At 40.9% G+C, this 14093-nt stretch overlaps 1 protein-coding gene across 1 annotated transcript in view; it reads left to right on the top strand.

Moving 5' to 3' along the window:
* The window catches only part of LOC138516908 (dedicator of cytokinesis protein 2-like), a 2920848-nt gene that overhangs the window by 687149 nt on the left and 2219606 nt on the right, over positions 1-14093 (top strand). The gene's annotated exons all lie outside the window — the stretch shown is intronic.

Here is a 14093-nt window from a genome sequence, read left to right on the forward strand (position 1 = left end):
ACTAAATTAAACATAATAAGAAATGTGTTTGCCATTACAATACAGACAGTTCTGTAATCCTTGTGTGAGCAGAAACTATGAGCTTATAAGTTGCCATAGTGACACATCGATTCCTTGATTCAAATGTTCCTGGAAATCGCTCAAAATAATGTCATTAGCAATTAGCCTCCTGCATCCACAAATGCGACCAGAAACAAACTATTTTCAATGTAAATCAATGGGGCGCGCGCGGCCTGAATTCCGATGGCGCGGCCTGCGTTCAGCAACGTCTTCTCATGCGGTTCACGGTGAGTTGCCGCGTGCCACATGCCCGTGGCAAGAAGAACACTGCTAGTGATGTGCCAGTGATAATGTCCCTACTGCCTGGCATCGCTGGTGCCATGTTGGGTGCAATAGGTCTATGCTGGATGAGTGCTACACTCTTTCTAGCAGTGGTGGATTATTCTCCGCGGGGTGTTGTAGCGTCAGAGGCCACACCACATAGTGCTGTATGGTGTGGTAAGTGACCACTTCCCAAGCTAGTGGTCCCTACATGAAGCGTAGGACCTCTAATGATGGTGCAGGTCACCCAGCAAATGTTCTTTGACTGAGCTTGCACAGGTCACCTTGCCAGTGCCCAGTGTATAGGGGAAGCTTGAAATGCAGCCTTTATGGGCGATTAGACCCTCCATTCCAAGACGGCTGAACTCCAGTCCTCGAAGGCTAGATCCATGCCAGATTTTCTGGATGCCCCTCATTAATATTCATGAACTACATTTGCATACAATGATTCCAAATGTATGCACATTTTTCCTCATAAATATCAATGGAGAATATCCTGAAAACCCATCAAGATTCGGGCACCCAAGGACCGGAGTTGGACAACTCTGGGCTAGAGAGCTGAAAGATAAACAATCAAGAAGCTTGGAATGTCAGTATCTATTAAGTGATATAGCCTAAACCAGAGCGCTGTATGGTAGTGGAGGTGATTGGTACACGAGTTAGTAGTCCCAAGGCTGAGGCAGGGGCCTCTAATGAGGATTGGAGATCACCTGGCACACAACAGAGCCCAACTGTAATATGGGCTCGACTAAGGTAAGGCTCGTGCAGGAGGAAGGAAGAGAAGCCACACCTTGAGCTACCAGTGACAGAGCCCAATTCCCACTGCATCAGAAAGGGGAACTTGGAATGCAAACTTTACACTTGGTTAGTGCCTTCATTCCAAGCGCACTGATTGGCTACAGAGCTGGAAACATAAGGACATTGGAGAAGCTTTGCAAGCAGGCCTATACTGGTGGTTAGTGCCCAGATTTCACACTTTCTGATTGTCTTAAGAACATGAAAGATGCTTTAATGGGCGGTAAAGCCTGTATTCTACAGTTTATGATTGTCTAAAGAGAAGAATTCATGCTCTAATATTGCCTTTCTTTTGCATGTGAAACGTAAACGTCCTCACGTAAATGTGTTAAAGGGCAATTGTGCATGCACCCCTGTAATGCGCGCTTATAAACCTCTGGGTATTACGCGCTTTATAAATAACCAATCATGTCATAGACTTTGTGATCGCCCCACATCAAAGCGATAACAACGGTATGCCTCTGAAATATCTTACTGTAAGTGAACAATTTCACAGACCGAACATGTGGTCGCCCACCGGGTCATGGACCCTACATTTTAAACCAGATATGGGTTCTGAATTGAGGAATTGATTGAGAAATAGACTGTACAGCAGAGCATTGTAGGCCTCCACATATTCTTTAATCTTGAAGCACGTGATTAGGTAAGAACAGCCAGTCCGATAGCACAGCGAGTAGGGCACTCGCTTTCACATCTGTGAATCCCGGCAGGGCCAAAGTCAGCCTTTCATCCCTCCGAGATCCATAAATAAGCACCACACACCGTGGGTAATAAGCAGTGCTCAGATACCTGAGGGTTCGTAGCGCTATATAAATGCTAATTTATTATTATTTATTATTAACAATCACCGTGGCAGTGAATGGTGGACTTTCAGATGTGTATGACAGGTTTATTAGTAATTGGGATAATTGGGGTAGGTGGGAGGAAGGAGGAGACTGTGATGAAGAGGTGAACCAGATCCTACAATTCAGCCGGGAGGACTGATCCTATTGCACTGCCAGCATGCATTCATGCATTCACTGTGTCAGAGAATCCTAAAGCAAGGTATGTATGTAGGTAAGGTCACCTGCTCTCCTTCTGACCAAATGCCAAAGGGTAGGCAGCAGTCCCCAAAGAGTTGACACATCCAGTGTGACTATAGTCTAACTCCCCGCAGTGGTGGTATGGCGACATTACAACCGGTTAGCTGAATGATAAAAGCAAGTGGGCGTCTGAGATGAGACACTATGATATGGCACCGTAAGTGCATGGAAGTGCTTCAGGCTGTTTGGCTGTGGATCCTGCCGGACTGAACTTGGACTTTTTTGACTGCATGCATGAGCGAGAGCCGTCGGCAAGAGGAAGTGCCAGCTTTTCGCAACGTGCTGCTACTTGGACTACCTGAAGTAAATAGTTTTGTTCGAATCTTGTTATAGCGTTTCCTCGGGGGTTTAGGTTTAGCGTTTGTGTTTGTGCTTATGTTGTAGTGCTAGTGTCTCTACAACGTTAGTTACTACCCTCCTCTTTCTTACAGCCATAATTCAAAGTGTTGCAGGTAGCTCCGCCCCCTAGCAGCGGTATTGGTGTGCACCATTTGAAAACGTCTGTGCACGTGCACCGCGCGCGCACCGTAAGTGCATGGAAGTGCTTCAGGCTGTTTGGCTGTTCGGGTGAGCGGGTGGGCGTTCTTGAATAAGCACGGATTAAGTATAGGTCCTTTTTCCTTTTGTGTTGGTGCAAGCACTCACTCGCAGAGTCCTCTACTGTCTTCTAAGGTAGGATTTTGCTAATAAAAATCTTTAGTTATTTTGGGAATTTCAAAAAAAAAAAAAAAAAAAAAAGGCGTGAGTCATTTTATTGGGCATTTATTTAGTTATCATAGATGATGGCCAGTGGTCTGAGGAGTAGAAAGTGCTCTGAAATGGCGGTTCCCTTTAATCTTACCGACCAAATTAATAATGGGGCATCTTCTATAAGTATTGTTGATATGGATATTACAAGACATCCGGTTGACTTGAACATAGAATCAAAAGAGCCTGATGACTTGTATCCAGGCTCTACTAATGAACTGCAGCCTCATAATAGCAATTTAGATCTTGAAATCCTGGCTGATTTGGACTCCCGCATTAGGTTATCCATCGGTTTACTGACTCCACTAATACCCAGAAATCGTGATTCGCATACGAATGCAGATAATTCTGATGTATATTTACCATCAAATTTACATCTGCCATTGTCACCTGCTAATGTTATAGCTTTAGATAATGCCTCTCACTCGGAACTTCCTATAAGCCCTGATCTCCATGTTCCATATTCACAAAATATTGGGAGTGAACCTAATTCATCCCCTACTTCTAAAGATCAAGAACCATTCACTTTCCCAGTGATAATACGGATATTGGACTTGCTGGACAAAGGTCATGATGTCACTCACTTAGAATTAAGGGATATAAAATACTCTATGAGTGAGATTATGTCCAAAGTCACTAGGATGGAAGGATTTATTCTTGCATTGTAAGGGCTCAATATAGGGGTAAAAAATCCCAATGAGGCCAAAGCTAACATTCGTCATGAACAAAGTACACAAACTGAAGTCAATGACTCTTTCGACCGACAAGGTTTTGCTAATCAACCTTCTAAAGGATTTGACTTGCTCCTATGCGAATTAGGTACTATCAGCTCTACAATAGTTGAACTTAAAAATAAACTTGAACCTCCAACCCCTAATATATGACCAGAGATAAGTGGGAATACTGCGGATAGCCCATCAGCCTTAATTAAACTCATAGAGGAACAAAAACAAAATGCAGGTACTGCCGATAGCGAAATTGACTATGTAGGCTATTCTTCTAGAAGATTTCGTAAAAATCAAAAACGGTGTGTTAAACGTGCCGAAAAAAAACGGAGATCTGCAAATGAAAAAATTAAAAAATCAAAAAAAGAAATCTCTGTGATCTCCGAAAGTGGTGGTGAAGATGTGATTGATGTGGAACAGCTTTCTGTAGAATGCCAATCACACCTTGGGGCAAAGATTAGAAAGGAGAAAGTCAATAGATACAACACTGCCATCAATTTCGAACAATCATGTTAAAATGGCTAGTGTTGAAGTACACTCAACTTGTGCAAACTCGTTAACTATACCTGATATTCCAATTGATCCCGTTAAAACAATTGAAGATGAAGTAGAAGTACAGACAATTCAAAAAATACTGCCGACCTACTTTGAAAGTGTAGGTAGGAAACAGACCTCAAAAAGATCTGGACTAACTCACAATCCTCCTATTGTATTGAACAAAGGCATTATATCATCTTCTGTTGTATTACCTAAAATGGCTCCGTCTTTGTATCCCGAAATTTTAAAAAAACCTGTCACGGATCCAACTACTACGATAGGTAATGTACCAGTTATCCAAAACGGTGGAGGAAAGCTTACCACTATTCCTAATCAGTTGCATATTGGGAGTTTTCCTCATCAGAATGTGGGTGATGGTAACAGTGCCATTTATGATATGTATGAAAAAGATAATCAACTAATGCCAGGCATAAATAACGATGTAATGAATGTATATGATTCTATGATAAATATTCAAAAAGGTGGAACTCCATCATCTGAGATGACTGGTGATATCAATGAAAAAGCTAAGCAAACTTTGCCTTGTATAAATAATGATGTAATGAATGCGCATGATTTTATGCTTAATGCTTTAAAAGCTGGTATTCCACCATTTGAAATAATTAATCAGTTTTTAAAAGCTCAAAAATGTGGTGATGAAAATATTGCCCAGCCTAAGATGACTTGTCAATCACTTGTAAGCATCCCCATATGCAGAGAACTTAACTCATCTGAACTTGCAGATAGGCATCATAACGAAACCCTAAACAATTTGAAAAGTGTGTTGAATTTAGAAGAGCATATGGTAAGGTCAAATGGTTTAGCAAATGCTAATGTGGATAACTTACAATTTGAACAAGGTAAAAATACTGGACATCTGCCCTGTCACACTACGGTAAATAGTAAGAAATGCATTAATATGTTGGGCCTGGAAGGTAAGCAAGAAATTCTAGGTGATGCACGTATTAATAGAAGATATTTTTTGGACCTTCTATATACAATTCCATCATTGAGAATAATTGCATCTAGTGATATTGATTGTATTTCTTTGGCTCCAACTAATAATTACCGTATGACATGTCATTTATTTTCTGAACATGTGTTGAAACTTATTTGGTCCTTTAGAAGGGAATTACATGAAATGGGTTTCTTGTTATTCACATTCAGTGATGAAAAGTTGGCAGGAGAATTCTTATTTGATAATCAAAAATCCGTATCCTCTGAGCAAAATACAAATGGAGACTTGACGACTAGCGCAGGACATCAAAAAATGTGTATTTCCCAACTATTAACGACTGCTCGCACCAATAGTGAAATGGCGTGGATTGAACCACTATTAAAAACGATATTTGCGGCAAGTCCTAACTTATTTACTTCATAAGTAAAGGATAAGACAGTACTTACAGTACTGTCATGGAACTCATGTGGCTTTAAAAATATCGAGACTTGGCTTTCCACTCTTGTTAAATTGCCATCAATTTTCATGTTTCAAGAAACAATGAAAATTGAACCACTTGTTATCCCTGATTATCGATCATATTGTTCACCTGCCAGTAAAGGGGTTGAAGGAAGACCTTTTGGTGGGCTAACAATTTCTGTCGACAATTCCATTGCCTGTACTATAACTCTGGTATATTCATCTATACATGTTCTAGCGGTCTTCTTGAATTTAAACAAATTTGACACAAGGATTATTCTAGTCATGAATGTATATTGCAATCATTTGAAATACAAATTATTGAATATACTTGATGACATAGATTGTTGCTTTGACCAAGCGTCAACATTTTACTCCAAATACGACACTATTATCGGTGGTGATTTTAATTCACAATGTATTGGAACACCAGTGTATTATAAAGACCAGAAAACAGGCAAATTCAAATAGCTTTAAGAGAGGAACTATATTTCGGGATTATTTTGATGACTGGGGTATGTCATTTGTGAAGTTTGACATGGATTCCAACAAATATACTTGGAAAAGGGGCAATACTACTTCAACGATTGATTTCTTTTGTGTCTCTGATTTGTTGCTATCATGTATTGATGCTGTTACAATTGGGGACATTATTCATAGCGATCATGCTCCCATTACCCTTAACACTTCTATTGTTACGAATCAATGGCATGTTAATCAGTGTATGCATGCCATTGAGATTAAAAGAGAAAATATATCTCTTAGATGGAATCCTACCTTATGCAAGAGATTAGTAGAGAATGTAGTAAATCATCTAAAACATGTGGTCAATTTTCTAATGCCGGAATTATACTCTATAGAATATTTAAATCAGATGATTAATGATTGTATCAGAGAAGCTCTTAATAAATTTGGAATAAAACAAGCTTCTTTTGTGACAAATCACAAACATAGATTTAATTATAAGATTAAAATACTGAAAAGAACTAGAAATCGCGTTATACGAAAGCTTGAATTAGCGAAACTTCCTGATAAACTTTATTCACTAAAAAAGAAGAGTATAGTCCTAGAATACAAATTTAAAGTAAAGGGAGTACACATAGAGCAATATAACAAAGAAAATTGTGATATGATCAAAGCTATTTGTAGTAGAAATTCCCGCGATATTTGGGCTGCCCTTAAAAAAGGGGATACGGCGGACTTCCATAATGGATCTATAATTAACGCTGAAACTTGGACAGCTTATGTTAAGCAAAAATATGAATTACCAGATCGCTTTGTTAAAAACCAAGATGATGTAGAGCTATCAACCACTGACAGAAAATTTGTATGGACTACTTCTGATAATATGTGGGCTATCAAAAAATTATCTAATTCTCGTGCCCCTGGCCCCGATGGGATTCCATCGTGCGTATATAGGTCCGATCCGATTTTTTGGAGTATGATCTTAAAAATTAAGTTTGACAGTATTTTAGTGAGTGGCACTATCCCGTCTTCATGGGTTACTTCCATTCTTATCCCATTGTATAAAAAAGGTGATCCTAGATTGCCCGAGAACTATAGACTGATATCGTTAACAGATGCGGCGGCAAAGGTGTTCGCTATTCTAGTTATCTATGAGCTTGATAAACATCTAGCAACTTATAAGACCTATTCGAAATGCCAAGTGGGATTTAGACGTCAAATGGGAACAACACTAAATGCCACTATAATGAAACATCTGATTGCCGGAGTGAATAATAATGAATTGAGCACAATTTACATTGCATCCATTGACATGTCTTCTGCGTTTGACACTGTCGTGCGCAATGTATTATGGATCAAAATGCGTAAGTTGGGAATTCCGGAATATTTGATCTATTGGATCAAGAAATTTCATACCAATACATCTTGTAGAATTCGTCTAACTCAGGGTGGTTCTCTAACTGAACCTGTGCAACTTCATCTTGGTTTAAAACAGGGCTGCAATTTTGCTGCCCTGCTGTTCAACCTTTATCTCTCTGACATAGATAAACTTTGGGAATCCACTCTGACGTTACCAGCAAGGCTATGCTCACCAAGAATACACTGGCTAGCCTTTGCAGATGACCTTATCTTTTTTGATTTAACTCCTGCTGGTCTTCAGGGTAAGATAAATATATTCACAAATTTTGCGTATGAACATAATCTTCGACCTAATTCATCCAAGACATGCATCATGATTTTTAAATCAAATAAGAAACTTAAGAAGTTCAACTGGAATATGGGGGGGACTCGTCTGTGCGAATTACAAGAATCCATTTACTTAGGATATCGCTTGAGCAATGCGAATAGTATAAAGTCATGGGTGGAATATCTAAAGCTGAAAGCCAGACCACTCTTAAGTCAGATGAAATTTATCTTTTGTAAGTTGTGTAAGTTTTCAATGACTCCGTTATTAGAGTTTCTTACATTGAAGGTTGAGCCTATTCTTCTATATGCTATGGATATTTGTGTTGGTAATTTGCATAAGCAACTTGATTCCATACAGGGTACTTTAGTGAAAAGAGCTTTATGTTTATCCATATCAATCCCGAACTGTGTTATTAGACATGAGTTGGGATTGATTTCTCTATCTACTAGGTTTACCTGGCGGGCGCTCTCAAACTATTCCAAAATTCTTAACTATCCTGATAATTCTTTATATCAGGATCTTTTTGAATTTACGAAGGGTTGCTCATCCAGTTCGTTCATTAGCTACCTTGAAATCATGGCTAAAATTTTAAATGATTTGGGCACTGATCGTGATGATTTGCTTATCCGTCCTAACTATGTTAAACATAAATTATTTGCGTACGACTGGTGTAAAACTCTAGATGAAATATCAAATTTGAGTAGCTATAAGGAATATGCAAAATTCCTACATAAAAGAGATGGCTGTTGTGATTATATAGCGTTATTTCCGTGTAATAAAACCAGAATGTATTACATGAGATTTAGATTAAATCAATATCATACTCTCGAACGAACAAAATTCTGGGGAACTGCAGGAACTAATCTAGGCGCCACGAAGTGTCGCTTTTCGAGATGTAGTGAACAGAAGGAAACGTTAAAACATTTCATTTTAGAATGCCCACATTTTAGAGATGTACGGACTAAGCTTTTTCTACGATTCATAAATGTGAACTACGCAGATTGTATGATATCTCTTTGGACTCGACTGATGCAAGGAAATGAGAGAGCATTAATCTTTGCCTTAGTAGAGTTTTTGAAAGTAATTGAGAAAGAGATTTTCTTATTTCAGTGTTAAATTTGTTTGTTATTGGGTTGTTTTCTTTTGGAAATTGTGTTAAAGCTTTGTTCTACTTTTATCAGTTTTATTGAGATGTTTTGTATTTTGTCTGGTTATTTGAATTTTTTTTTTTTGTTTGTAATAATGTGCTATTTTGTAAAGGTTCATTGAACTATATACAAATAAAAAAAAAAAAAAGATATGACATGGTATGATATGATATGGCATTTATAACGTGCCTATATATAACTGTTTCGAGGCGCAACGAGGCTAGGGAGGGGGACCAGGGGGAAGACAGAGACAATGATCTTACTAGGCCAGGTGACATTGAGATTGCGCAAGTGCAGGCAAGGGGGAAAGGGAAAGTGCGGGGGAGGGGTAGAGGCAGTGCAGCACATAGGATCAACAGTAATAGGTAAATAGAATAAATAAAAAAAATAGGTAAAAATGCGGCCAGCTTGTGGCAAGTGCAGGGGTCACGGGGATAGCTGGAAGCAGATGTCTGAGAAGCCAGCACTTCAGCTCCTGGCATAGGATGCTGAGGACAATGACTGCCACTTCTTTGAGCTTAATTCTTCTTAGGACAAAGTACCCAATGGAAATGACAGAAATGTGCATAACACATTAGCCATGTTATAATGGATACTTTTTAATTGGCTTATGTGGAGCCAACTAGCATTCCTCTGCATAACTTCCGCACTCTCCATGGTCACACAAACAGATGCTTTGAGCCTGTTTCCAACTGCTCTTGGTTACTCAATGGCTAATTAAAGGTAGACCTGTGTGACCGCTTCCTGAAGTGGTTTGAAGTGGTTTGTGGATCTTTCGGAATCTTTGAGAAAGATTGGTGTCAGCCAGGAAGTCTCAACAGATCCTTCTGTCTGATCACAACTCTCAGATCTCTGAATCCTTGGGTGTTTCGGGAGGCTGACGGTGAGAGAGGTTTCAGGTCAGAGAGCAAGAACCATTGAAAGCATTACTGTAGATTGGAAAGTCTGCAATGAGAGAGATGGAGGCGGTAGGTGAACGTTAGAGGGGATGGTGTGGGCTGAATCAGGGGACCTGGCTGAAGCAGCTAGAGTGCTGTGCATAGGTGTACAGGCCCAAAAAAAGCACAATAAGGTTTAGGAGAATGCACCAGTTTCAGGCCTTGGTGTATAGGATGGAGGTCACAGCTTAACATCTGATAATTACTCAGCCTTTTATCCTTTAAATGTTGATCAAAATGTTGATCAGACATGGAGCACTGTAGGTCAAGCGTCCGGCATGGCAGGAAGTTCATGAAACGTTGAGTGCCATTGAATCGTGGACACTTCCAGTAGGAAAAGCTCATGGCACACCGATGACTGCGGCAGCCATTTTCATATGTGAAGGTTGCGTGGCGAAGCCATTCATCCGTGAGATGAATGACTATCCATGGCTATGAGATCGCTAACACGAATGCCAAGGGGCAATAGGGAGGCATTCACCTCTAACACTTTCTTCTGGCAGAATCACAGTAAGTCACTGGGCAAGATTCTATGGTGCCAGCCTTAAATGGGTCCCACTTCGATAAGTAAAATCGAAATAACATGAGATTCTATCGCCAGGACTGCCCGTAATCAATTCTTCGAGGGATTATCTTTACTAAGAACTAAAAACAGTTCCACTGGCTCCTCCCCACACCCCCCCCCCCAGGTAAGCCGCTACCCTAACTGCCTAACTGCAGGAAACGCTCGCTTTAGACCACAGATTCTCCCCGTTTAGGTTTCCTTGGCATCAAAGGCTGTGACTCTTTCTACCCACTGTTTACAGAAATGGTCTACCCCCTACATCTGTAAGAATGTACCCCTACACATTTATATCATTTGGCAGCTTTGTCAAACTCTGAACAGAGGTGGTGCAGGGATCAGGCAAATGAGTTCGCCCAGGCCTACTGAAGAGATGGAAATCTAAGGTAAATGATAGTTGAATATCTATGGGACCAGTTTAAGGGAATACATAGGATTTACATAAATTGGTCTCACAAACTCTATCATACAATTAAATCATGAGGGTTAGGTTTCTGATCATTAACTTTTTTTTAACGAACATGGTGTCTTTATTGTCAATATAATAGAGGTTGCAAAAGAAGTCAGATATTAAAAATGATGACTGCCAGACTTTCAGCTCAAACACTCGACGGTTCCATTAATTACTGTCTCTATGCCCCTCAGCACGGAGTCGATTTTTAAAGGACAGTGCATGAGTTGACTAAAGGAATAAAGTTGGTTACAGGCATGAATGGCAACATAGCAGGCCATAGGAATTTGGAAAATCCAAATGTAATCAAAACCCAAAGACCAGTAGACATTGTCCACACTCGAGTCAAACATTTGCCACGACATTCACTTTAATGGTCAATATCAGTACAGATTTAAATCCTTCTCCTTCACCCAACACAGCTCCCCCATACCTAATTTACAGAATCACCAAGGCGCTTACCACCAGACCTACGAGGTCCCCCTACACTGACCGCCTGGTCGTGCCCAAAGTCAAGAGATGTAAAGCAGGAGGCTCCAGCTTCCCATACATTGCGGCAAAACTTTGGAACGACCTCCCCTCTTCCCTTAGAGCTGAGTAATCTTACTGGCTATTCCGCAAAGTGCTCAAAACACAGCTTGTCGCATAACTCGCATCCCCTCCCACTGCAACCCCTTCCTAGCCATCCCCTAAACCTGTATCTGCCAACTGTGTGCTGTCAGTAACATGCATGATAATACCGTTGTTTTTGGCATTTGAACCTGTGCTCTCTCCACTCATGTAATTCACGTGAACTGCATGAAAAGCCATGCTTACCTGACTTGTACCTGAACAGCGCCTCAATGCCTCCGGGTTGTTTGTGTGCTTTATAAATGAAATAAATAAATAAATACACACGTATTGGTGACATCTTTGATGTGCTAACAGAATAGCATTGCGCCGGCAGCTTCTATAAAGACCATTAGACGTCCAGGCTCAGGAACTATTTACACTGAACAAGAGGATGTTTTGGGTCCTTTCGCTCGAGCCGCAAGCCAGAGATGGGCCGCATTTTGGGAAGAAAAGAGGAGATTTGCTCAACGTTCTCCAATTACCTCTCGTAGGTACCACTTGAGTGGAGGAAGCGACGCGCGGCATCTTCCTAATGAAGCCGGTCGCATCTGTCCCATTTTCTCTGAAATGGAAAAGCCGGCGTTCCTGGCGGTGGTTGTGGAGAAACCTATAAAAGACGATGAGGCATCTGAATAGTCTCAGAAGCGCTTAAAGTAATGAAAGAAAGACACACAATACGTGCGGAGGCCGGTGGCGGATCCGTAGGGCTGTCTTTACTATAACGATATGATGCCTTGGCACTCCTGCAAGGAGCTCAGCACCCAAACATACTTTATATAGAGCATTCTTATATATTGAGACAGCAAAGACATTGAGGACGCTGCGTGCTATTGGAAACAATATGCCCTGTAGATTGGTCCGACCGCTACATGTCAAGGCTACTGTGAACACAGAGCGTTTCCACAGCCAGCTCCCTCTGGCTGCTCAGGCACAGAGGGATACCAACAACTTCGAAATATACTATCAAGAGCGACCCAGGTTATAATAGCTTTATAGACCACGCCCGCGGGCCCTGCTGGTTTTGTGGCCCCATACACTGCGCTTTAGCTCGCTCTTCACGGCCGATACAGCCCAGTACAGCGCTCAGACCAGGCCCATCAAGCTCAATGAGCACCCCCCTTTGCTCCCCCTTTATTGACTTCAGACCTTCAGACCTAATACTCTGACTTCAGGTGCATGCAGACAACTAGCCGAACGCCTTTCTCTGCATTGACGAAACACCTGTGCCGTTTTCCAGGAAGATATCTTTCAACACAGCACTCCCTCTTGGGTAGAATCTATTTTTTTTTTTGTTCCACTGCACTTTCAAGGTGATAGGCAGCACCAAATTGTATACACCAAATAGAAAAGTAAAACTTGGAAGAATGAGAACATATGTTCTTTTACATTGCACTTAATGCAAGCCCATGCACTCTGTCAGTGCATCCAAGTGTACGATTACACCTATATATTTAATTATTACATTTACTTTCACTTTTCTGTATTTTCTTAAACGCACTATTAAAGTAGTAGTTCATCACCACCACAAATCTCAATTGTTAAGGGGAGGTGTGTGGGATGTTTTTACCCATGCATCCAAGCCCTACCATAAAACTGTGCAGTACTGGCATGGAAAACATCATGATGGCCAGAACTCCCCAGAGAGTGCACAGGGAAAACATGAAGAATAGGCTGCCACCCATTTTTGCCTATGTTGTGAGCACAGGAGGGCACTGCCTAAAACCACCATTGGGCTACACACACAGTAGCCTGAAACGTTTGGGAATGGCAATGCTGATTGCCAAAAAGCATCTCAGAACTGTGGGGAATTCATTTTCTTAATCCCAAAAATGGTTGCAATACCGGTACTCACCACTATCAGAAAGCCGGCGTTTTAAAACCACCAGACTTTTGTGTAAAACTGAACAAATGAAACAAAACCAGGCCAAGGAAAGACTTGCCAAGAGGTGGATACAATGTAAAACTATATTCTGAAATGACTTGAAGGAAGTAATTATTCAATGTATATGTAAAAATTGTAAGTTTGATTTAAACTGGGAACAAAAAGTGACATTTAGCTGAAACCTGGCTTAATGAAACTGGATTCTGCCTGACAACTACCCCCGACAGGAGAAACCTGCTCAGCCACTCTTCCCAGGCCTATCTGCATCCTGCTGCCTCTTGCCAAAAGGAGTTGACACCTCTCTGATTGAATTAAGGGAGGGGACATGGGGACTGCAGAAAGTTGAACAAAGGCCTGTCCTGCACTCAGGCAAATGTTATATTGGGGGGGCCGTAAAGTGGCTTCCTCTTAGGGGAAACTGGGAGGGGCAGTGCCTCTGCTAGCAGCTGAGCTTGGGGGAAGTGGATAAACCAGTTATTCCACCATGTGATGTGGGAAGCCACACCCCTTTTTGACCAGGGCATACTTTTAAAAAGATGGATAATTCATAGTACGGACCTGTCAAAATTATATAAATAATATCATTATTCTTGTGATTTTTCTGTGCACATTTTAAGAGGTGTTAGGACCCTGTGGTATGTTCCTGGGGATAGTAGCGGAAAAAAGGTTGCTACTCCAAATGTATGCATGTTAAAAATCTGACACTTTATCATCTGTAACCCAT

This window comes from Ambystoma mexicanum, chromosome 6q, assembly GCF_040938575.1.
Source record: "Ambystoma mexicanum isolate Mex_15411 chromosome 6q, UKY_AmexF1_1, whole genome shotgun sequence".
NCBI classification, from domain to species: Eukaryota; Metazoa; Chordata; class Amphibia; order Caudata; family Ambystomatidae; genus Ambystoma; species Ambystoma mexicanum.